Source organism: Macaca nemestrina, chromosome 11, assembly GCF_043159975.1.
Source record: "Macaca nemestrina isolate mMacNem1 chromosome 11, mMacNem.hap1, whole genome shotgun sequence".
Classification (NCBI taxonomy): Eukaryota; Metazoa; Chordata; class Mammalia; order Primates; family Cercopithecidae; genus Macaca; species Macaca nemestrina.
The window spans coordinates 16,108,301-16,132,026 of NC_092135.1; the positions used below are offsets into that span (position 1 = coordinate 16,108,301).

Consider the following 23,726-nt stretch of genomic DNA (forward strand, 5'->3'; position numbering starts at 1 on the left):
ATGCACACTATTATGAATATATGACTAAATTCATGTTGGCTGATTCAACAGGAGCACTCCTATTATAGATCTTTTAACTTTATATGTATAACCTTATTCCTCTGTGTAGTTAGTCACTGTAGCAGTTCACACAAGTCTTCTACCACATCTCCAAGGGAGGTATCTTTGCTTATTTTGGTTTGCTTCACTGAGTTCAAGCTAGACTTTCACCTTATCTCTATTATTTCCTAGTTCGTATCTTCTAGCTTTTTATCCTAATGGGTGGCAAAAAGCCAGAGGCAATGTAGAGCTAGGTAACTTCTGCTGAAGGAAAGACAGTTGTTAACAACTTCTACAACAGAATTTTAGGTTCACAGTTTCAGCTTTAATTTCTTTTACTGCTCACTCTAGACCCTGCCTAAAAGTCACTTAAAAAGACATCCATCAACTATTTTTTATTAGCAATGACAAAATACGGTAACATAGCACATTATGAGTTATAATACTTCATCACTTATTATTGTGTGTGTTTTTCTCTTAAAAACTCAATCAAAGGTAAAACAAGTAGTTTTATTATGAAGATAATTTTTACAGATGACAATATTGAGGTTCAGTGATCCCTGTTGCATTTTCTAATATAACACACCTAGTAAATCCTAGAATTGGACTTAGATATTATTATATCAAATGTTACTTTTTTAGTGTATCATGTCTCCTCTTTTCATATACACATTGAAATCAAGTTCTGAAAACCAAAACAAAAAGCTGTCCTGTATCAGACACAGTAGGAGATGGGACTGGTACAACTCTGAGACCAAAAGGTGATAGATATCCTTCTAACATTAACTGATATATTAAAAATAAGTGTTAAAACAGAGATGCTTAAGGGGAACAGAGGCAGAAACACTACTTCATGCTGGATAGTTAGGGGAAGGATAAGATACAAGATGAGATATAAGCTGGCTCTTTAAGAATGGATGGGATGTTTTATGATAAAAGGAGTGGCGAGAGCATTCTGGAAATGAGCAATAAAATGAACAAATTAATGAGGTGATAATGGACATGAAATGTTTGCAAAGTGAGTTATTTGGTATTCATTTGGATAGTGTTCAAGAATATAGTCATTGGAGTCAAACAGAGAGAGTCTACCACTTATTAGTGTGATGAACTAGCACAAATTATCTAAGCTTTCTGAGATTCAGTTTCTTTATTTTAAAAATTTTCTTTATTTTAAGAATTCTTTATTAAAAAAAAAAAACAGTCCTAGGCTGGTGAAATGATTAAAATGCATTGAAGCCCTTAGCAGACTGCCTGGCATGGTGTGTGCACTCATAGGCTGCAATGGTTATTAGTAGTAGTAGTATCCCTGGCTTACTGGAGTCAGGATGACTATTTAGCACTTTTGCCAAGAAAATTGATTCTAGAGCTCCATTGTGACTATTTTCAGCTTACATTTCTAACAGGATGTAATTCTCACTACTCAACAACAAATAGGCTATAAAGCCCAATGCAGAGGCTGGTGGGCTAAACATGGACACTCAGAGGAGAGAAACGGAACTGAACTGCAGGTCATAGGACACCAAAATGAGGGCCTTCCATGAGCAAAGCATAACTAGCAAGGGACTTTTTGCTGTAGTTCATCTTTTCTCTTCAGTACATCATTCTTCAAACAAATTTCAAAGTAAATTGGTAGGATGGACGGCCAATGAAAAATAGCAGCAATAGGCCATTTTTCTTCTACTTTTTTCCCTTTAGTGTCACTAAACATATAGACACATGTTGTGGTTGGGGATGGGGTGGGGAAGGTGAGGAAAGTATAACTTTTCCTATGTGGTGGAAAACAAAAAACAAACCAAAAATAAAAAACAACCTCAAACCTAAAATTCAAATGATCTCCATCACATACTAAAATTTAGATCAAAATCATGGAGGATGATTAAAGCTGATATTTATGTCCTCAGATTTCAGACAACTACAGACTTATCTAAAAGAGAGTGAATGAATCTGAAAAGATAATGTGATGATTCTTTGTGGAAAAGGTTGACAAAGTTTAGAAGTATGAATGCGGTGTGAGGGAGGGAGGGATCCTGACAAGGTTTAGATGCAAATCCACGAGGCAGAATAGGAGAGGAAGTTGTACAGTGGAACCTTGCTGGAGGGCCACTGGTGTTGTCTTGATCTGGCTCCTTAGCACAGGGAGATGGTTGGATATAAGAGAATGAGGAGGGTGAGAAAGCAATGGCCATCTTATTATATCACAGACCTTTGTTGTGAGTCACAATCCCACCCTGAAAACTGACAGAGCAGGAGAGCATCACCATCTTGGATGAGCACTGCCATTTTAAAGTTTGTCTTGATCAAAACCCACCTAAATCTAAAGGGCATCAGCCTAATGGCTAAGGTCGGCATGACCATAAACCACAAATGACATCTCCGTCCAGAAACATTCAAAATGCCTCCCCAACCAGAGACATGCCAGCCCTGAGATAACCCTGCCATCTGGCCAGAGAGATGTCAGCCCCAGGATAACCTCCCCTCTAACCAGAGATATTCCAATCCCACCATAAACTTCTCTCCAACACAGAAACATTTCAAGTTCTCTCACCAATAAATACTTTTAGACTGTAAGAGAGAGTGCTCCTCACCAAAATTGGCCAGAAACCCCTCTCAGGTTTGTTCTCCAAAATAAATCTATCTTTGACTGTTGAACCACTTTTTGTGTTTCTTTCCTCTTCCTTTAACTTTTACAAAAAACAAACTCTAAACAGAGCAATGCTCCTAAGTTGGAGAACATAACAGATTTTGTGAGAGTGTATTTGAGACGACAAACCTAAACTGGAATTTTAGACTGTTCCGAGGCAAGTGCAAGTCCCCTCAACCCCCTCCCCAAATCCCTGACAAAACCCTCACCACTTGGGGATAATATTTGAAGTATCATCTTCAAATAGCTACTCTAGGTAGAATTTTATCTACTCTTTCCTACCCCATTAAGAGAGGTAATAACAGAAATAAACCAGAAGAATACCAAGGGACTGCAAATTTTAAATAGCTGGATAGGGAAGGGTGAAGAAAATTGAAGAGAAAAAAAATTGATATCTATTATTATTATTTTATTTGTACAGTATGGGAGGAAAGATCTTTTTCCAAAGTGTGATAGAGAGGGTGGTGAGAAAGGTACTTCAGTGATGACAATCTGAAATAAAAATTGTGGAAAATGGCAGAGTGCTCATTAGGGATATGTCCAATTACTGCTCATCTAGTCTTGGAGACAAGACATTTTGAAGTTGGAAATTCAAACGGCGGTCTAACCATTAATTTTCCTAGCAATGATTGTTAATGTGGAAGTCAAAGAGAAAAGAATGATTAGATTGGGTTATTTTGACTTTGTGTAAGAATAACGACAAGAAAGTCAGGACATTTCTAATATTAGAAAGAAACGATCAAATGATTGACCATAAGGTTTATGTATGTTCAGAAAAACAATGAAAGCAGAAGAGAATGAACTGAGAAATGGAGAAAAAAGGAAAAAAAAGAAAAAGAGGAAATCAGGCTGAAGATGTCAAGAAGCTTGTGGTCAGAAGGTGGCACATAAAAATTTAGGACAGAAGATGTGAGGCAAGCTTGGTTGATGACAGCTCTCCAGGATGTTACTCTGAGGATGAGGGGCCAACCTGGGATGGCAATAAAGGTTGTGGAAGTCAAGGGGTGGTCAGTCAGCTATAGCCAGGAATTCAGGACAAAATTAAGAAGTTTTTTTCTTAGTTAAATTTGGCTAAAAGTTCACTAAACTTTTTCCTAATTGCTCAGTGGAAAAGAAACACAAAATTAATATAAATCCATTACATTTTTTAAAAAGTTGCTTAGTTTTAAGTTTTTTGGATTTTTTTCCATCACTTTGGGAAGCCAAGGTAGGAGGGTTGCTTGAGGTCAGGAATTTGAGACCAGCCTGGGCAACACAGTGAGATTGTGTCTCTACAGATAATTTTTAAAAAATCAATCAGGCATGGCGATGCCCACATGTATTCCCAGCTGAGGCTGAGGTGGGAGGATCCCTTGATCCCAGGAGGTCAAGTCTGCTCTGAGCCATGATCAGTCCACTGCATTCTAGTCTGGGTGACCCAGCAAGACCCCGTCTCTCAAAGGAAAAAGAGAAAATAAAAGAAAAAGGAAAAGTTGTTTCTGATTTTTTCTGTGGGAGTTAGCTAGGTAGCACCATTTTTGTTTTTGTCAGATAATACCATGGTAACCCTTATGAAGTCCAGACTGAAAAGCACTATAGGCATTGCTCTAGAAGAACAGCTATCAAAGTGTGTTCCCTCCTGCTGCTATGGTCTGAATGTTTGTGTCCCCTAACAATTTATATATTGAAATTCTAACACCTAAGGTGATGGTGTTAGGAGGCAAGGCCTTTAGGAGGTGATTAGGTCATGAGAGTGGAGCCACCACGAATGGAATTAGTGCCCTTATAAAAGAGGCTGGAGAAAGCTAGGTCTCTCCTTCTACCATGTGAGGACACAGCTAAAAAGCACCATCTATAAACCAAGAAGAGGGCTCTCCCCAGACACTGAATTTTCTGGAGTCTTAATCTTAAGCTTCCCAAGCTTCCCAACCTCTAGAACTGTGAAAAATAAAAGTCTGTGTTATAAGCCACCAAGTCTATGGTATTTTGTTACAGCAGCTCAAGTCAACCAAGACACCACCTCATAGCATCTGCATAACTTGAGAACTTGTTAGAAAGGCATACTCAGCTGGACATGGTGGCTTACACCTGTAATCCCAGCACTTTGGGAGGCCAAGGCAGGCAGATCACCTGAGGTCATGAGTTCTAGACCAGCCTGACCAACATGGAGAAACCCCATCTGTACTAAAAATTCAAAATTAGCTGGGCATGGTGGCGCATGCCTATAATCCCAGCTACTCGAGAGGCTGAGACAGGAGAACCGCTTGAACCCGGGAGGTAGAGGTTGTGGTGAGCTGAGATCAGGCCATTGCACACCAGCCTGGGCAACTCCAACCTGGCAACAAGAGTGAAACTCTGTGGAAAAAAAAAAGGCATAGTCTCAGGCTACAACCTTGACTTCCTGAATAGAAACTCTAAAGGTGGGGCCAACAATCTGTGGTTTAAGTCACCTGCCATATGATTCTGATGCATGCTAGAGTTTAAGGACCACTGCTCTGGAAGTTATTTGTACTAATTGATTTAGTCATTTTTTTTTTATGCTGAAGAAAAAATTAAAGGACTTTAACCAATACCAAAAATCTATCCCTTCCTTCAACCACTTCCTCAAAGGCATCTACAGTCATTCTAACACTACTCTTTTAACTCACAGCCTACTCAGCTAGGTGTTTTAGTTTGGAAAATTCAGCTTTTAAAAATATCGTTATGGATCAAAACTGCTTTACCATAAGATGAGATAAATGGTAACATGAGAGAGTGAAGCAAAATAAAAACACATTATAGAATACGCTTGACTTGGAATACACAGTGCCCATTGGCCAAGAGTGCATGTTTTGTGACCAGCTAATACTCATGGAATTAGAAAATATCACACACTCTGCATTGTTTCCTCTCGTGAGTTCAGACCACATTTTGGAAGATATTATAGTATATGTTGACAAAAAGAGTCAAACTTTGTAAAAGAGTTTTATTCTGAGCCAAATATGAGTGACCACGGCCTGTGACACAGCTCTCAGGAGGTCCTGAGAACATGTGCCCACGTTGGTCAGGGTACAACTTGGTTTTATATATTTTAGGAAGGCATGAGACATCAATTAAATACATTTAAGAAATACATTAGGTTCAGAAAGGCAGGACAACTCTCTAAGCAGGGAGGGCTTGCGGGTGGCTTCGGGCTATGGGTAAATTTAAACCTTTTCTGCTTGACAATCGGTTGAGTTTGTCTAAAGACCTGAGATGGATAGAAAAGAAATGTTTGGGTTAAGATAAAAGATTGTGGAGAGCAAACTTCTTTTGAAGTCTTACAGTGGCTGCCCTTAGAGACAACAGATGACAAATGTATCCTATTCAGATCTTTAAAAGGTGCTAGACTTTCAGTTAATCTCTTCAGGATTGGGAGAGCCTGAAAGGAAAAGATCTAGGTGTGTTAACAGAGATTCTTTACAGATGCACATCTTCCCCCACAAAGGAGGGCTTTGTAGGGCCATTTCAAGACATGGCAGAAAAACATGTTTTGGGATGAAATATTTCGATTTTCTTCCTTGTCTCCTAATGTTATGCCAGAGTCAGATTGGAAAGTAAGTCATGATATATAGGGTTAAATAAAATCCACCTGATGAGAATTTCTGGTTTGTAGGGCATGACTCCCCACACCCCTTAGGTAGGAATTTGGCCAAGATAAAAAAGATCACAGAGCTTTAGTCTTCGTATATGAGTTGGTGATGGTACAATAGTATGTGATGTGTGTACAATATATTTATTTATGTAGTGGAATATAATATTACATATTTTAGCATAAATATATTTTATGAAATAGTTTGGAACAAACAGCATTATAATAGGCCTGGGCTAAAAAGGCAGAGTTAAATGAGACATGTAAATATTTTTTTTGAGGAACACTGTTTTTTAAAGGGGGAGGGGAAACTTTGAGATTTGCTAACATATCCTAGTGGCACTGGCCAAATATTCAAATTGTACCTACTTCTGAATTTCCAGTTTGAAATTTGGCTTTTTGAAAAGTGTTATTTTATTAAAATGTTTCCTTTTAACTATGCATTTTCTAAATGTAATATCTATAAACTCATTATTCAGATTAATTTATTGAAATTTTGGAACAACTGTGTTGAAATTACCACTTTTATTATTTATAGGAATGAGTTTTCTAAACATATTAATATTTAAGAGGCAATATTTAACGTGCTCCAGCAAAAGTGGGTTTCCAATTATTATAACAGAATGGATGTGAGTATACACACACACACCCATGCTAACACATATACATACACACTTTGGTGGAGGTGGGACAGAAAGAAGAAAAAGAGATGGGAAGGGAAGGGAAAGGATCTGTAAGGTAAAAGTATGTTTTATTCTCTGGGCAAACTATTTGTTGGTTCAAATTCAGTCTAGTATAATGAAATAATAAATCACAGAGTAAAATTCAGACAGAACTGCAAAATGCTATTCATTTCAGGTGGTCTAAGCCCCGCTACAAATTCTTCTACAAGAGATAAGCCAGGGGGCACTTGGCATTTTCTCTATTGCCATCTCTTGCCACCTTTGGTGCTCCGTGCTCTTCCCAGACTGAAATGTTGCGTCAAACTGATCTGAACAAGCCAACTTGCAACTCTGTAACCAAGAAGAATAAAAATAAGCCCTTTCCTTAGAAATGCTAATGCATTTTTCTGAGACTGTGCTTCCTAACAGGTGCTTTTAGGTATACTTGAAACTGTGAGCCCTCTGGAGGAATATCAGCCTGACACAACTTAACGCAATCATTATTAGACGTGAAGCAGCACTCTGGATTCAGCATATGGACCACAAACTGGTGGTGAGCCTGAGCTCTCAGAGGAAGGACGCCAGTGTCCCTCCGTTGTTTTCTTAGCTGCTGGGAGAGATTTCAGCTCTTCAGCAGTTTCTCTTCCTGACCAGCTTTTCCCAAGATAAATCTGAGCTAGCACCATATGTTTCAAGAACACAAAAACAGCTTCTGAATTATTACAGCATGGTGCACACTTGCCTAGGAAATTCAAGCTGCTTAGGCACTGCAATCATAGTACCAGGCAGAAGTGGAAAGAAGAGTGAACTTGACAACCTTTTGTCAGATAACACATGTCCACGAAAGTAGGACACCTTGGACATTTCCCTGAGACAATAGAATGAGTTGCCTATAGTCCTTAGTTATTTTGAAATCATAATTCTGGCTAAATGAATAATTTTCAGATAATGTTGAGTCCACAAGCACTATTCGAGTTGTAGGTGGTCAGTGCATTATTATGTTTTTCTGTTGTTAAATTTTAAAACCACCGAGTGATTTTAATTGTCACGTATTGTGCTAAATGATGGGGATATAAAGATATTTAGCATACAGTACTTGACTTCACAGAGTCCAAGCAAAATAAATAGAAAAATCATCAGAAAACCTCAAAATTGTGAGTTGGTATATTGATAGGGATTCATACAGGTTTCATACTCATATTGATAGGATGTCATATAGGTTTGACAGAATCACAAAGGTATAGCACCTAACCCACTCTAGATATTTTATACAAAACACCTGGAAGACAACTAACTTGGATATTAGAAGAGGTGTTTGTGATAGAACTAGATCCTCTTCCTTATTGCAGTGGTATATTACTGATTAAACTATATCCTTGCCATGTTAACTATTGTCCAGCTTTGTTAATCTTTGACAATCCTAAGGCAAACAGATTTCAGGTTTAAAGCTATCTCCTATGCAATAGCAATGGCTGGCTGTGTAAAGTTGGATGCTACCATGAAAATCTTGCAGAAATCACTTAGTGATGACTTTCAGAGGCAGAGACAAAAATCGTGGTAGCAACTGTGTTTATTATTTGCCAAATTCACTGCAGCAAATGCTCTGAAAGTTGTTGTTTAATAACTCTTTTTGACAGCTAAGTTTAGAATAGATATTAGAGAAACAAACTACAGCTAAGGATAGTAGTCAAGAAATGATTATAGTGTTTCAAAAGAGAGAGAAGGAAGGCCTAAACTAGAGCAGTGCGAGAGAAACAGAGTGGACACAAATATAATGAGGAGGGAGGCATGTGTTATGCCAGGTTTCTCTAGAAGGTTGCTGGGTGACTAGTTGTGATACTGTGTGAAAGAGAGGAATAGCCAGCCAGCCAGCAGATGGCAGAGAAGAATGCAGTTATATACTTTGGGATATGTTGAAGCGCAGGGCCTCGGGACATATATCTGACTATTACCTAACTGTCAGATTATATATTCAGGACTGTAGTGCAGGAAGAGGCTTTGCATAAAGACATAATTTATATCTTTATACAAACTGGTTATTGAAAGAGAAAAAAAAAAAGTGGAGGAGATCCAACAGGGAGAGTTTGTGTATAGAAAAGTAAGAAAAAGATGGAAACCTAACAAATCCTAATGCTTATAGGGAAAACAAGAAGAAATAAAATCCACAAGGGAAATGAAGAATGAATAGTACAGAAATTCTGGCGGAAGCAAGAAGATCCAGTGTCATAGACCCTAAAAGAGTATAGATTGTTTAAGAATAATCAATACTGTCAGGTACTGTAAAATAGTCTCATTAGATGAGGACTGAAAAATGCTCATTGATTTGATAACTGAGAGATTTAATTTTAAGAAGAACAATGTAAATAAAGTAATATAGCTCTAGGTGTTGAATTTTCCTGCAAACCGAACCTCTTCCACATTTAGTAGCTGAAAACAATAACCAGTTATTTAGTTCACGAATTCCTAGGTTGGCAATCTGGCGTGAATTTCGCTGAGTGATTCTTCTAGTCTGGGTCACACTGGTTCCTCTCAATTTATCTAAAGTGAGATTGCTCGTGCATCTGTAGTCAGCTGGTAGGTTCACTGGCTGGAATGGGTAGGGCATCTTTCCATATGACCTCAAATCCTTCAGTAATTTATTAGATATGAAGTTCTCAGCATTCCAAAAGTAAGAGTGGATATACCTCAAAATTCTTGAGACTGCTCAGATTACATACAACATCCTTTCTGTAGCATTGTATTAACCAAGTAATATACAAAGCAGTCCAGATTCAAAGGATGAAGAAATAGACTCCACATCATTTTTCAAAAAGCTGCTAAGTTGCCATTTTTGCAAGATACCTTGTTACCAGCAAAGAGTTTTTAGCATTCTGGTTACTTGCTGTAACCATAGTTCCATGTAGACAAAAATGGCCTCAACTGGCTATTTTAGCACAGACTTTGTACCAGGTTGGCGCAAAAAGAGGATGAAGCCTGGCTGCCTTCCTTTAGGCCCATAGGAGCTATAAAGAGTGAGAAACCTCCCCTTGGCTCACAAAGGCAGCAGAGGAAGCAATGACCTTAGCAGGAAGGTTTTTATTTAAGACCTTACTTAACCTAATATTCTTACTGTTAAAATGCATGTTCAGAAGGCGTACTGTTTATAGTAATGGGAGGGTCAGCTTACAGGGACATTCCGGCCTGTTGAAAACAACTAAAAAAGCGATTAAAATATTACAAAATAATTTCTTAAAAGCATCGCACAGACCACAAGACAATAAGACATTTTCAGGCCTAAAAAGAAGGAATAATGAAAACTTGGAAATTTATCCTGGTACAAAAACGGATTTTTCCCTGAAGGTATTTGATTTCCTAGCAGAAGCCTTCTGGGAATGGAATCAAAATCTAATGCAGAATTCACCTAAAATTGGAAGTCTAATAAGACTCCTTCTTGATAAGCTGAGACCCTAAAGAGTTTACCCTCAGGCTAAGGGTGAATGAAAGTGGCAGAGTCTTGGTAGAATCAGTCATGTGTTGTCTGTACCAAGTATTGAACTTGATACAGCAATGAACATTCTGTTTGAAAAATGTTTGTCAATTAATTCTAAATTTCTTTTTTCAAAAAGAATGTTTATCATGTCAAAAATGACAACAAGGTGCTAGACTATGAGAACAAGTAGAAAAGGACAGAAATGGAAACCAGAACCACAGCAAAAGGTAAAGACAAAATATATTTATTAATAAGTAATTAGATAGTGATTATAAAACTACTGTGCTGAAAGGTTAAAGTAAATGAAGGGCCAACTAAAAGATATCTGCAGAGGACAGGGAACCATATAAAGGGACATAGAAGGTTTAAAAAATCTTCTGGAAAAATATATAACAGAAACTAAAATCTCCGTGAGCAGACTTAACAACAAACTGAAGACAGCTAAAGACAGGGTTTGTATCTGTGAAGATTGATCACACACAATTATGTTGAGTTTAATTTTAAAAGACCCAGGATGGACTATACATGAGAGAGATTAATAACCATGAATGACACCAAAACAAGATTTAGGAAATGTAATCTGAGTCCCAGATGGAGAGGAGAGACCGTAGGACAGCTGAGATATCTGAAAAGATTGTGATTGACAATTTTCTAGATCTGAAAGACAGTAATCTGCAGATTCAAGAAGCTCACAAATCCCATGCGAGATAATTAAAAAGAAATCTGCAACTCAATATGTTACATTGAAACTGCTGGGGGAAAAAAAGGACTGAGAAAAAAAAATCGTAAGAAAGGCCACAGGTGAACAGCAACAGAGTATCACCTTCAAAGGATCAAGAATTTGACTGATAGTTAACTTCTCAACAGCAACAAAGTCAGACAGTAAATAGTGGAATCTCTTTAATGCACTAAATGAGAGTGAGTATAATCTAGAGAACATTTCAGGAATGTTGATAAAAACGGACTTTTTCAGGCCAACACTGTTGAGAGGGGTCTTTATGGCAACTTTCACTGATGGCATTCTAAAAGATGCACTTTAGACACAGAGAAAATGATCCCAGGTGCATCTAAGGTGTAAGAAAGAATAAAGAGCAAAAAAGATGGAAATAGGTGGGAAAAATACATGTTCTGCCCTGAGTGATCTCTTAAATGAAGGGTTGGCGAGCTTTATCCTTATGGAGCGAGATTGTATTTTCTTCTTTGCAAACCTTATGGTATCTTTTGTGATTTTCTGCTGCTGTACAAAATCAACCAGAGACAATTCATAAAAGAATAAGCTTTGGTAATCCCAGCACTTTGGGAGGCCGAGACGGGCGGATCACGAGGTCAGGAGATCGAGACCATCCTGGCTAACCCGGTGAAACCCCGTCTCTACTAAAAAATACAAAAAACTAGCCGGGAGAGGTGGCGGGAGCCTGTAGTCCCAGCTACTGGGGAGGCTGAGGCAGGAGAATGGCGTAAACCTGGGAGGCGGAGCTTGCAGTGAGCTGAGATCCGGCCACTGCACTCCAGCCTGGGGGACAGAGCGAGACTCCTTCTCAAAAAAAAAAAAAAAAAAAAAAAAAAAAGAATAAGCTTTGGTTTTAATGTGGCTGGGTTTATTCCAACAAAACTCTATTTACAGAATAAGATAGTGGGTTAGGTATAGTCCAGGGGCCATCATTTGCAGACCTCTAACTTGAGTTAATTTCATGAGCTGTATTCGGGAGCCATTTTAGTTTGTGCCCAAGCTTACTAGGAAGAAATAACAAACAAACAAAAGAAAACTTACAGCCTTCACTTTATTGTTGTAGTTTAAGATACACAGGGCGGCCGGGCATGGTGGGTCATGCCTGTCATCTCAGGACTTTGGGAGGCTGAGGTGGGCTCATCACTTAAGGTCAGGAGTTCTAGATCAGCCTGGCCAATGTAGTGAAACCCGGTATCTACTAAAAACACAGAAATTAGCCAAACTTGGTGGTGGGTGCCTGTAATCCCAACTACTTGGGAGGCTGAGCCAGGAGAATCACTTGAATCTGGGAGGTGGAAGTTACAGTGAGCCAAGATTGAGCCATTGCACTCCAGGCTTGGCTACAAGAGCAAGACTCCATCTAAAAAAAAAAAAAAAAAAAAAAAAAGGATATACAGGACGGTTTACCATAAATATAGCATAGGCTCTGACCCTTCCTTCTATGGTCAGTCCCAGGTAAAGACCTGGGCCATTATCAGAAAGCATTTCCTTATGTGCACTTAATGCTTCCAATTATAGGAAATATTCAACATCAATGAGGCAACTAGTAGGAGATTTCTGGAGATTTCTGGAAAATCTATCTGATAATGCCATTTCTCTGTTGACATTTTTTTGCAAACTTCCCTATCTGTTCATCAAGCTGCAGTCACCCACCACCATGTGAGGCCTTTGTGATTTAGTACTGATCCTTCCTCTCTAACCACTTCTGGCTCACTTCATCAAGCTCATCTCATCACTGACCTTGGGTAGTGTGGTCTCCAGAGTGCAGTGCACCAGCTGCTGTTGCTTTTCCTGTGGTCCCATGGGCTGCTTTTCCAACCCCAGTATGCACCAATTTGTCTACCTGGCAAATACTAGTCTCTCCAGACTCAATCCACACAACACTCCCCCGAGAAACCCGAGACAGTGATACCACCCCAAATCCAATATAGGCTGCTCCTCTGGGCCTCCCAGAGTGTTCTGCTAATGTCCCCATGAATAGCAGGCAACAATGTGTCCTAGTTTGTCTGTCATCCACATTAATCTCTGATTTTCTTGAGGATTTCTTTTTTTTTTTTTTTTTTTTTTTTTTTTTTTTTTTTTTTGAGACGGGGTCTCGCTCTGTCGCCCAGGCTGGAGTGCAGTGGCTGGATCTCAGCTCACTGCAAGCTCCGCCTCCCGGGTTCACACCATTCTCCTGCCTCAGCCTCCCGAGTAGCTGGGACTATAGGCGCCCGCCACCATGCCCGGCTAGTTTTTTGTATTTTTAGTAGAGACAGGTTTTCACTGCGTTAGCCAGAATGGTCTCAATCTCCTGACCTCGTGATCCACCCGCCTAGGCCTCCCAAAGTGCTGGGATTACAGGTGTGAGCCACCGCACCCCACCAAGAATTTCTTATTTCTGTGTCCCAGCATGGCGTACAGTGGGCACTCAAGTGTGTACTCAAGTGTATGTGTCTGTGTGTGAATGTTAAATTATTGGTTGAAGAAAAAATAATACTTGGTAACCTTAAGTTTATCATAGAATTAATCTAAATCAAAATTGTCCATTAATCAAGAACCTATAAATATCTCTTCAGCATGACTATAGAGAGGTCAAAATAATGAAAATATTATTGTATAGTAATTATGGTGTTACTCTTTGAGCAATTTAACTGATAACTTGAGTAATTTATCTGTGATACTTAAATATGTCTTTAATTTGAAAGAATGTGTGGAAATAATAGAAATGAATATAGAGACCAAAGAAACTTTTAAAAATCAAGTCTGCACTTTGAAACAACTTGCATATTGATATCAGGTGACCAATCCCGTGTATATATTGCAAACTCAGAATTGATTACGTTAGAAATTTCTTCAGTTTATTCTTTCGACTTTTAATTTTGAAATGTAATGTAAAAGTTATCCTTTATAGACCCTACATGTTGTTTAGATTTTAGCATACTACTTAAATAATCTTTACTGCATTATACGAGCAGCCATTGTTTATGCCTGCCTACATTTTAGTGGGTTTCATCAGTTGATTAATTTAAAACACATAATGGATCCACTGATGTGATGATATTTTCTCTTAATTATTTTTAAAAATAATTGACTTTAAAACAGTTTTACAATATTTGCCTTAATCTTTTTTGAATAACAAATTTCCAACCATGATGTGTTTGTGAGGTTACAGTATAATTTTCTTTTATTGCTTATTTCAGTAATATTTAACATTTTCATGTAATACGGAGTTAATTTAATAATGACTAGTGTGAAATGAAATCATTTGGTGTGCATTTGAACGTCACATATATTTTCTTAAATGTTTCATTTTAATTTAACAATATTCAATAGTCATTAAAAACAAACTGTTACCTTCATATTTGCCTTAGTTTCATTAGTGTGCCATGCTTATGTCTGAATTTAAATGGTGAGTGTGATTGTCTCAGGCCTTTATGAGGTAGATGATGGTAGAGAAGTTTTCTTTAGTGTACCTTAGCAAATTAAAATAGAAAAGACTGAAGTGATTTTTGTTTTTCTGCCTACATTTGAGAAGATTAGGTTGATAGTTATAGAGTAATATTTTGAGAGGCTTCAATAGAAAGTGGCTGAAAAATTTCCCTCTTGGGCAATATTGTTGAGAATGAATAGAACATTAAACCTCTGCCAGTGCTGCGTTCATTAGTTTATTAGATTGGTTAGCAAGGAGGAAAGTCCTGAAATACTACAGAAAAAGGAGGTGAGATGTTTGAGTAAACAAGTGGGTCAGGGAGATCTTGATTGCTTGGGCTGTTCTTGAGGGCAACAGGCCCACGTGTTTTGGCAGAACACTGCCCTGCAGGGTCCTAGGCTGCCAAAAATCAGGTAAAAGAAGTTAAAGGTGAAAGGCTCTTGTTGTTATGTGACTTTATCAAGGCATTTCACCTCTCTAGGATTCATAATTTGAGAATATTCTCCTAAATTTTAAATAAGAAACTCAGGCAAGGTTGTTACTGTATTCCTTTTAATTCTACAATTACGTGAAATTAGGGAATGTCAAAGAGGGGATGGAAGAAGCTAAATAATTATTTGCTATGTTGTCTAATTTTCCAGTTTACTGGTGAGGTTAGATGTCATATATTTGATCCACACAAGGGCAGAATTTTATGTGTCCCTCTTTGAAGTTCATGGTGAATCTGGTGTGTTCTCATAAAAAATTATATAATTCTTTTATCCTTTTAATTATTAAATCAGAATTATGATTATTCTTTGTGCCAACATTTAAATAACATATAATGAATGAATAAGATAAAGATTTTACTCATGTTATTTTGATAATATACAGTTATATATTAGATGACAGCTGCCATGATTACAAATAGTATTTGGCCCATTCCATTGCACCTGTGTACAATGCTTACATGAAAAGAATCAGGGAGATGGTGACATTTGTGGAGATGTTGGTAGTGACAGTGGTGGTGTTCCCAAAGATTTAGCTGTGAAAGTCTGAGATAAATTCAAGCACTCATACAGAAAAGGAAAAACTAGATATCTGCAAAAATATGGAAAAATAAGACTCTCAGACACTGCTATTGGGAGTATAAATTTCTACAACCACTTTAGAAAACAATGTAGCAGTGTGATAGCAAAAGTGAACAATTTTAATCTGCAGCAAGAAAGAAATATGCTGTTTATAAAACTCTCACATAGGAATACAAGGCATGTTCAAGAGCAATAATGCTCATTACTTCATTATTTACAATGAACAATTCAACATTATAAACAATCTAACATCCATCAGCAGGAATATGAGAGACTATATCATGGTACATTTGTAAATGGAATAATATGATGTAGCACTTGGAATAATTAGTAACCTTTACCAACATAGAGAAAACTCAAAAAAATATTGAGTAAAAGCAAGAGGTACAATGTTACATGTAGTGTAGTGTACACGTAGTACTATTTGGATAAAGGTAACACATAATGCAAAGAAATTACATATACTTAACACACAATTATGTAATAAAAAAACAGAATACATTTATGGAAATTATTATCCTTTTGACATATACAAGGCCAGCACCTATAGATTTAGCACACTCTCTGATCCCTTTCTCTGTAATCACAGATAAGGATCCAGGAGACCTTCAGTCTAAAATAAAATCCTTTTATGTGCACTGAACTCCTAATTGTATGTCTAGTGGAGGAGGAGGGAAGGAAATAATATAGGAGAAAGGTAGAAAAAGGATCTCAGTTGTATTCGTAGCATTTAATTCCTTAAAAAATAAACTGAAGTAATTATTTCCTAATGTCACCTTAATGAAACCTGTTATTATAATATTTTTACATTTTATTCTTACCTGAATGTCTGACATATATTTCACCATAAACTTTAAAACTTCAACAACAACAGAAACAACAAAACGTACCAAATCTTTGTAAGTTAGATATGGAGACTGAGAGGTTAAGATATGTCTCTGCTTCCACCAAGTTCAGCTCATAAACATGTCCTGTGTGTAGGACAGGGTGAAGGAAAAACCATCGTCTTTCGATTCTGACTGTAACGCATGATTCACAATAGCACCCTCCCTTAATTGCTTCCTGCATCTGTTTGGAACCCGAATTACCAAAGCACTTTTGAACCTGAAGGGTACAATTAAATTTAAGAAGTTTCACTTGTTGTGAGTTTTAAATTGACTCACTGCCCCTGAATAGTTAGGATTCAACAACTTGAAGAAAGGTATACAGAAATAGAATTTTAATTAAAAAGCAAGTGTTTTCTCATTATGGAATAAAAGGAGTTGCCTAACATTAAAAAAAAAAAAAAAAGTTCACCGTTGCTGTCTCACTCTTTCTTGCAGTAAAATGGGCTGAACAAATAAGCCTCAAATGTCTTGAAAACTGCTCTCAGAGATTCAAGAGATATTTAAAATCTCTAATTAAATTTTAGATTACACACTGCAGCTGACAAACACGAAAATTATTTTTTCAAGGAGACTATTTTGATAGAATCTTAATGAGTAACTATTTCTATAGGGCATAAAAATCTCAGGATTCATACTGGGTTTGAAACTGAAATGGCCAGACAACCTCCAACATATTTCATCTGGGACTTCCTCTTGATCATTCTAAACATTCTAAATACCTATACCTAGATATCTACGCCTATCTATACCTATCTTTACACACTGACTGTATCTTTACACACTGATTGTATCTTTTGGCTTCTCTTCTAGGATGGCTGAGTATATGCAAGAGACATTTATTGAAGAGCAGCTTTGCTTTCACTACTAAACAACTTCTAAGAAGGAGAATTTGTGGATTAGATCATGCTATTTTATGCAAACACCAATGTGATTCTTCTCACTCTGAGCTTTCTCTGAATATGACCTCGCACACTCATGGCTTCACTGCTCATCATATGATTTATACCAAGACCCATGTATATCTGCTTCTCACTGTCTTGTCTGTGGGACCAAGGCATCTCTCCTACTGCTTATCCAACATTTCATCTTGGATGGTCCAAAGGCATCTCAAACTCAATGTATTCAAAATGTGATCTCCCACCTCAAATGAGAGATTTATTTAGTCCTCCCAATTTTATTGACTAGCAGCATGGTTCATCTGGTTGCTCAGGTCAGATATATCACATATAAGCTCCTCTTTCAAGTCCTACTGATTTCACCTCTAAAATAATACAGGCAGAAATCCCCACTATATCCAAATCCTGCTGACTCTCCCTTCTAAATGATTTACATAAGTTGACTCCAGCACCGCACCCTAGTCCCAGGTGTCATCATCTCTCTCCCTGGACAAACCTCATTACCTTGGAAATGGTTTACCATATTCTACATTTGCTCCCCTCCCATCCTTAGTTATTTTACATGTCCTAGTTTTCTGTAGGAGTACTTGAACAACATCTGTCTTCCTCTAAAAGGTAAATTCTATAAAGTCAGGAAACTTGCTGGTTTGTCCCAGGTTTGTATCCCTGGGATGTTGCAATCGCATTATATTTCCATCCTGCTTCATGTATCCTAAATTCTGGAAGACAATTTCATATGCTTGGCTATGAATTGTTTTTTTCAGTGCAGCATCTTTGGAATAATCTCTTAGCTCTCAAAGGTAACTATTTTAAGTTGGGCATTACGTGTTAAGACAAAAACATTCTGCTATGTGTGTTTTAAAAAATCATTTCCCTGCCATTTGTGGCAGTTACACCTGTAGTCCCAGCACTTTGGGAGGTTGAGACAGGAGGATTGCTCGAGGTCAAGAGTTGGAGACCAGCCTGGGAAGATTCCTTAATTTGGCAGAAAAATATTTAAAAAGTTATCTGGGTATGGTATCGTGTGCCTGTAGTCCCAGCCACTAGGGAAGCTAAGGCAGGAGGATCTTTTGAATCCAGGAGTTCAAGGTTATACTGAGCTATGATTGCACCACTGCACTCTAGCCTGGACAATAGAGCAAGACTCTGTCCAAACAAAATCAAAACATCATTTTCCTGTCTTAAAAATTAAAAGAGCCAATCTTCTCTCTCTTTACAGAGATACTGCCAAATAGAGAACAGGCTCGCATGATTTTAATCACTTTCCCTTGACTTTGCCTATTTTTTAAGGAGCACAAATGAGTATAAAAAGGCTACCATTCAGTACAGGAGAAAGAAATTAACGCACACTGAACACTTCCTGTGTGTTACATCCTACACAGATTATCTTTCATTGAACTTGAAGAACCTTGGAACTGTTGAGTATATTTTTAATCACTCTACTTTACAGAGTGAGGAAACAGATGTTACAAGAGATTCAATAATTTACATAAGTATCTCAGTAGTAAATGGCCAGAGTCAAGACTTCAGTTCAAATCTCTGGTTACAAAATCCCTGCTCTTCTAGACAGGCTGTTTTCTTAAAGCAAAGGTGACCCAGATAACTTCAAGGTCAGGGTTATGCAGCAACAGAATCATAAACTGAATAGTTGATTTCATATTTAAAGTTTAGAAGGAACTGCCCTCTAACAGCCCATCTTATAGCTAGGTAAGTTCGGAAGTGATTTCCACCACACACCCACCTCCACTGTGCCCTGCCACTACCCACTGTGCCCAGTGACAGGCAGGCCCTAGGACAGGGATCCTCCACTTTGGCTATGCATGCAATTGACCAGTGGGGATTTTAAAATCATAACTTCTCAAGGTGGCATTCAGGTTTTAGAACTTCTTAAGCTCTACAGGGTGTTCCGATGTAAAGATAGGACTTGAAAATACAAGTTAAAGTTTTCTTGGGAATGTATCCTTATGTCTTTATACTCCATGTATACATGAACAGTAAATTTTAGACAGACAATAAATGTTCTTTAATATGGGAGACAAAATCAGGAAGATCAGGAAGATTATGCTTACTATTTCTATCTTAAAGAAAATATAATCTGGCTGGGAGCGGTGGCTCAAGCCTGTAGTCCCAGCACGTTGGGAGGCTGAAGCAGGGGGATCCCCTGAGGTTAGGAGTTCGAGACCAGCCTGGCCAACATGGTAAAACCCCATCTCTACTAAAAATGCAAAAGTTAGCTGGGTATGGTGGTGGGCACCTGTAAACCCAGCTATTCGGGAGGCTGAGGTAGGAGAATTGCCCGAACCCAGGAGATGGAGGTTGCAGTGAGCTGAGATCGCGCCATTGCACTCCAGCCTGGGTGACAGAGTGAGACTCCGTGTCAAAAAAAAATATATATATATATATATTTTCTATTTAATATGCATCATTTAATTCAATATTAATAAATCCCTGCACCCTTCTCTCTTAACAGGATAAGTAGAAAAATTTAGACACTTTAAAAGCTTTTCATAAAAAGCATTCCTTTTTGCTACTCTTAACTTATTTGCACATTTTCTCTGAGGTTGTATACAGGCACACATGTGGGTGTCTGTGAATTAACACACTTAAGCGAAGTGTTAATTCAGTAATAGCACTAGAGCACAATTTTCTGAAGACAGATTCATAATTGGCTCACAAAGAAGGTAGAATAGCAGCAGTCAGTGCAACAATGTTGAATGTACTACAGGATGCTCTTTCAAGGGCACAGGTGAATTTAAAGCTGCTATACTCACATCTACACATAGCCAAAATCACTCAAGGCAAAAGAGTAAAGAGTAGCTTTTATGAATAAAATATAAGCCAAGATTGTTTCTTTTAAGAAAAAAGACATATCCATGCTAAATTGTAAAACCTGTTTCTAGGACTGTTCCCTATAGCTATTTTACTTGTCTGCTTGGCTTAGTCTGATTGTCAGCCTCTTCAGTCGGGCTCTCGTTCAGATAACCATCAGGTGATATATGTGCTTTTTAAAAAAACAGTGGGGAAGGAAGGTATCAGTGTGCATTTATTCCATTTCCAATCTGTGACTCACTTCTGTCTTTTCTTCAACCTATTGCTGAATTCTACAGTGTCTCTCTTCTTTACAGTCTCCTCTATCGTCCCTGTCTTTTCCAGATCTGCTATCATTATCTCAACTGTGGGCTGAAATTCTCTCATTTGCACAACTGGACAATTCTTCTTTGCTGTTCTCATTCTTTCAAGCCATTCATTTCTGGTCTTGCCTCAGTGTCATTGCCAACGACATGGAACAATTTGGTCAAGCAATTATCTGTGTATTTGAAAACAAATAATGGAAACTTTTCTGAGGTACCTAGATTATTGACCAGGAAATTTCCTCTCAGTTTCTAAATGTTTTAAACTAAGGTGATCAGGCTTTGTGAACATCGTTTCCCTGCCAGGCCTCAGCCATGCCCTCACCTATTGCTGAAACAAGCCCAAAAGCTCCGTAGAACTCATGTTTACATTTTTAAAAAAAATAAATATAGAAATTGCACCTTTTGGTCTTAAAACTTGAAACTTACTTCTGAGTTCCTTCCTAGGGAAATTGACTCTCAGGCAAGGAAGGAACTGAAACTCACCTGATCACTGAATCCAGACAGATGCTAGAACCCTCATTTGTCATGATTGCTTTCTGTGCATAGCTAAATTCCTTCCGTGATATACAAACCCCCAATGTTACTTGGTTGAGAAGGACAGATTTGAGGTTTGGCTCCCATCTCTCTTCCCAGGCAACACTCATTGTCTCAGTGATTGGCTTTCTGCGCAGTGAGCAATGGAACCTAGAACAAACCCCTGGAGTTTTAGTAACACAGTCTCTACATGCACTGCTTCGTATCAGTTAACAGCAGACACTGCCTGGGAGGTGGAGGAGGATGAAGAGCAAAGAAAAAGGAGTATAGAACAAAGAGAATGACAAGAAATAGTTAGGCAGGGAGAATAAGAAAAAAGGAGGTAGAAGAAAGGTTATAAAAAAGAGAAAAAAGAAAGAATTCTCTATTGCTGACTCTTTGAAGAGAAAGAAATTTATGAATTCCTAAGATAAGTGTTTAACTGGCAAGCAGTCAGTTGCATAAGCATTGATTGATTGATTTCTATTTATGAAGAGAAAATAGACATTTAATTGCAACATTAGAAAAGTAACCTTTTGTTCTTCATAAATATTAATATTCAAAATACTTAGAAGATTATTGGCATTGATTTGGCAGATTTGTTTTTGACTATCTGGGAAATTTCACACCTGAAGCCAAATAAACATTTTTATTAGCTGAAGGCTAAGTGCAATGATAAATTAATTTGAGAAAATTCTAAGTTAGTTAATATATTTTCTTATTTAAAACTCACGGAGTCAAGGAGAACCAGAGTGTCAACTGTTGTGAATTAAAATGATATTTATTTAATTAACAAATTAGCATTCTACATTTATATTTATAATTGGTATTCCTAGAGTAAATGAACCCATATGCTATATCTTTTCTATAATCATATACTATATAATACATCATATACTATAATCATATGCCTGTTTGATAGTCAATACTATGGTAATTGTTAGGTTAGCATGCTAATAAATGTGTCTGATCAATGACAGTTAACACTATTTTACACCCATTATTAGAATTCAGGGACAAAACATCAGCATGCATTTTCATTGTAATTTATCATTTTTGAATTAGCTTATGTGATTCGACATGGTACTAAATAATCCATTGCCCTCTGGAAAGAGCGTGCTCGAGGTACTGTTTAATAATTCTCTGCCATATATTTGTTCTGAACATTGATCAAAGATGGTTATGTGATCTAGTTCTTTTTAATTTTATTTAAAAATTACAATACAATAATGTACTAAATGAGTGAAATATAGAACATTCTTCTTGGTGCTATTAAAGGAGCAGAGTGTGTTAAGAAATAATGACTAGCATTTGCATAGCTGACAAGCATAGTCCTAAACACAAAGACATGTGTAATGTCACATTTGCATGAAGTATTAGCTCTTATCACCACATAATGTATTTCTCATTTTACTTTCATGAGCCCGAGGGGTTGCATTGTGTTTATTTGCTTTAGAGCACCCACATTTTAACCTAATAAATTGTGATGATATAAATCTAGCATTCCATGTTATTAAGCTTAAATCTATTTTATTTAAATGCAGTCACTATATAAACATACACACAATGTGTTAATACACACCAAAATAAACACTTACAGGTAAAGAGATTAAAATCAATTGAATGCTTTTATGCTTAATGTTTTGTACATACATATAAATATTATATACATATACAGATATTATATAGAGAGATAGATAGATCCAAAAAATAGCCTATTCAATTATTGTGACTATTACACTCACTTACCAAATTAAAAAAAAAAAAAAAAAGAAAGAAAAGATACTCGGGGAGGTTAAGTAACATGCCTAAATTCATCAGCATGTGATTTGAGGAAGCAGAATTGGAATTTGGATCTGTCTGATACCAAAACCTGTACACCTTACCACTATACTAAACTGAGTAAAAGCTGAGTTAATGTATTTCCAACAAAATCAAAGACACACTGATCCTTTTATTTGTCTTTGTAATTGTATTGAGATTATTGAGGGTAAAACTGTGATTTCTGTAAGGAAACGACTGAACAGTCTGGAGGATATCCATTATGATCTTGACTGAAAAAGTTAAATTGTCTCTTTGCAGATGGCATGACTGTATATATGGAAAAACTTTAAAGGCTCTATTGAAAAAGTGTTAGAACTAATAAACAACTTCAGTGTATAGTTGCAGAATACAAAATCAACATATAAAAATCTGTGGCATTTCTACATACGAACAATGAAGCATCCAAAAAAGAAAATAAGGAAGCAATCCCATTCACAGTATCATTTAAAACAAATTTAGAAATAGAATGAGCAAAGGAGATAAAAGATCTGTACAGTTAAACTTTAAAATATTGATGAAAGAAATTGAAGGAGACACAAATAAAGGAAAAATATCTATGTTTATGCATTGGAAGAATTGATATTGTTAAAAATTCAGAACAAACACAGAATCAATACAATCCCCATAAAAATTCAGTGGTATTACTTACAAAAATACAAAATAAATCCTAAAGTTGTTTTGAAAGTTTCTATGAAATTTTCTATGTGGTTTCCATGAAACCACGGAAGTTTTCTATGAAACCACAAAAGTTCCAAACAGTCAAAAGTAATCCTGAGCAAGAACAATGATGAAGGCATCATACTACCAGATTTTGAAATATACTACAAAGCTATAGTAATAAAAACAACATGATACTGGTA

The 23,726-nt window shown here is 37.1% G+C and overlaps 1 protein-coding gene and 1 long non-coding RNA gene across 4 annotated transcripts in view; one reads left to right on the forward strand and one right to left on the reverse strand.

Annotated features, from left to right (window-relative positions):
• The window catches only part of LOC105492523 (dipeptidyl peptidase like 10), a 1,403,881-nt gene that overhangs the window by 763,999 nt on the left and 616,156 nt on the right, over nucleotides 1-23,726 (reverse strand). The window lies entirely within an intron of this gene.
• The window catches only part of LOC139357075 (uncharacterized), a 60,207-nt gene that overhangs the window by 17,424 nt on the left and 19,057 nt on the right, over nucleotides 1-23,726 (forward strand). Inside the window, exon 4 of one of the 2 annotated variants that reach the window (XR_011609691.1) lies at nucleotides 17,310-17,414. The exons of the other annotated variant lie outside the window; for it this stretch is intronic. This is a non-coding gene — a long non-coding RNA (uncharacterized lncRNA). Of the gene's footprint in view, nucleotides 1-17,309; nucleotides 17,415-23,726 lie in introns of those variants that run through there. 2 annotated transcript variants of the gene reach the window in all.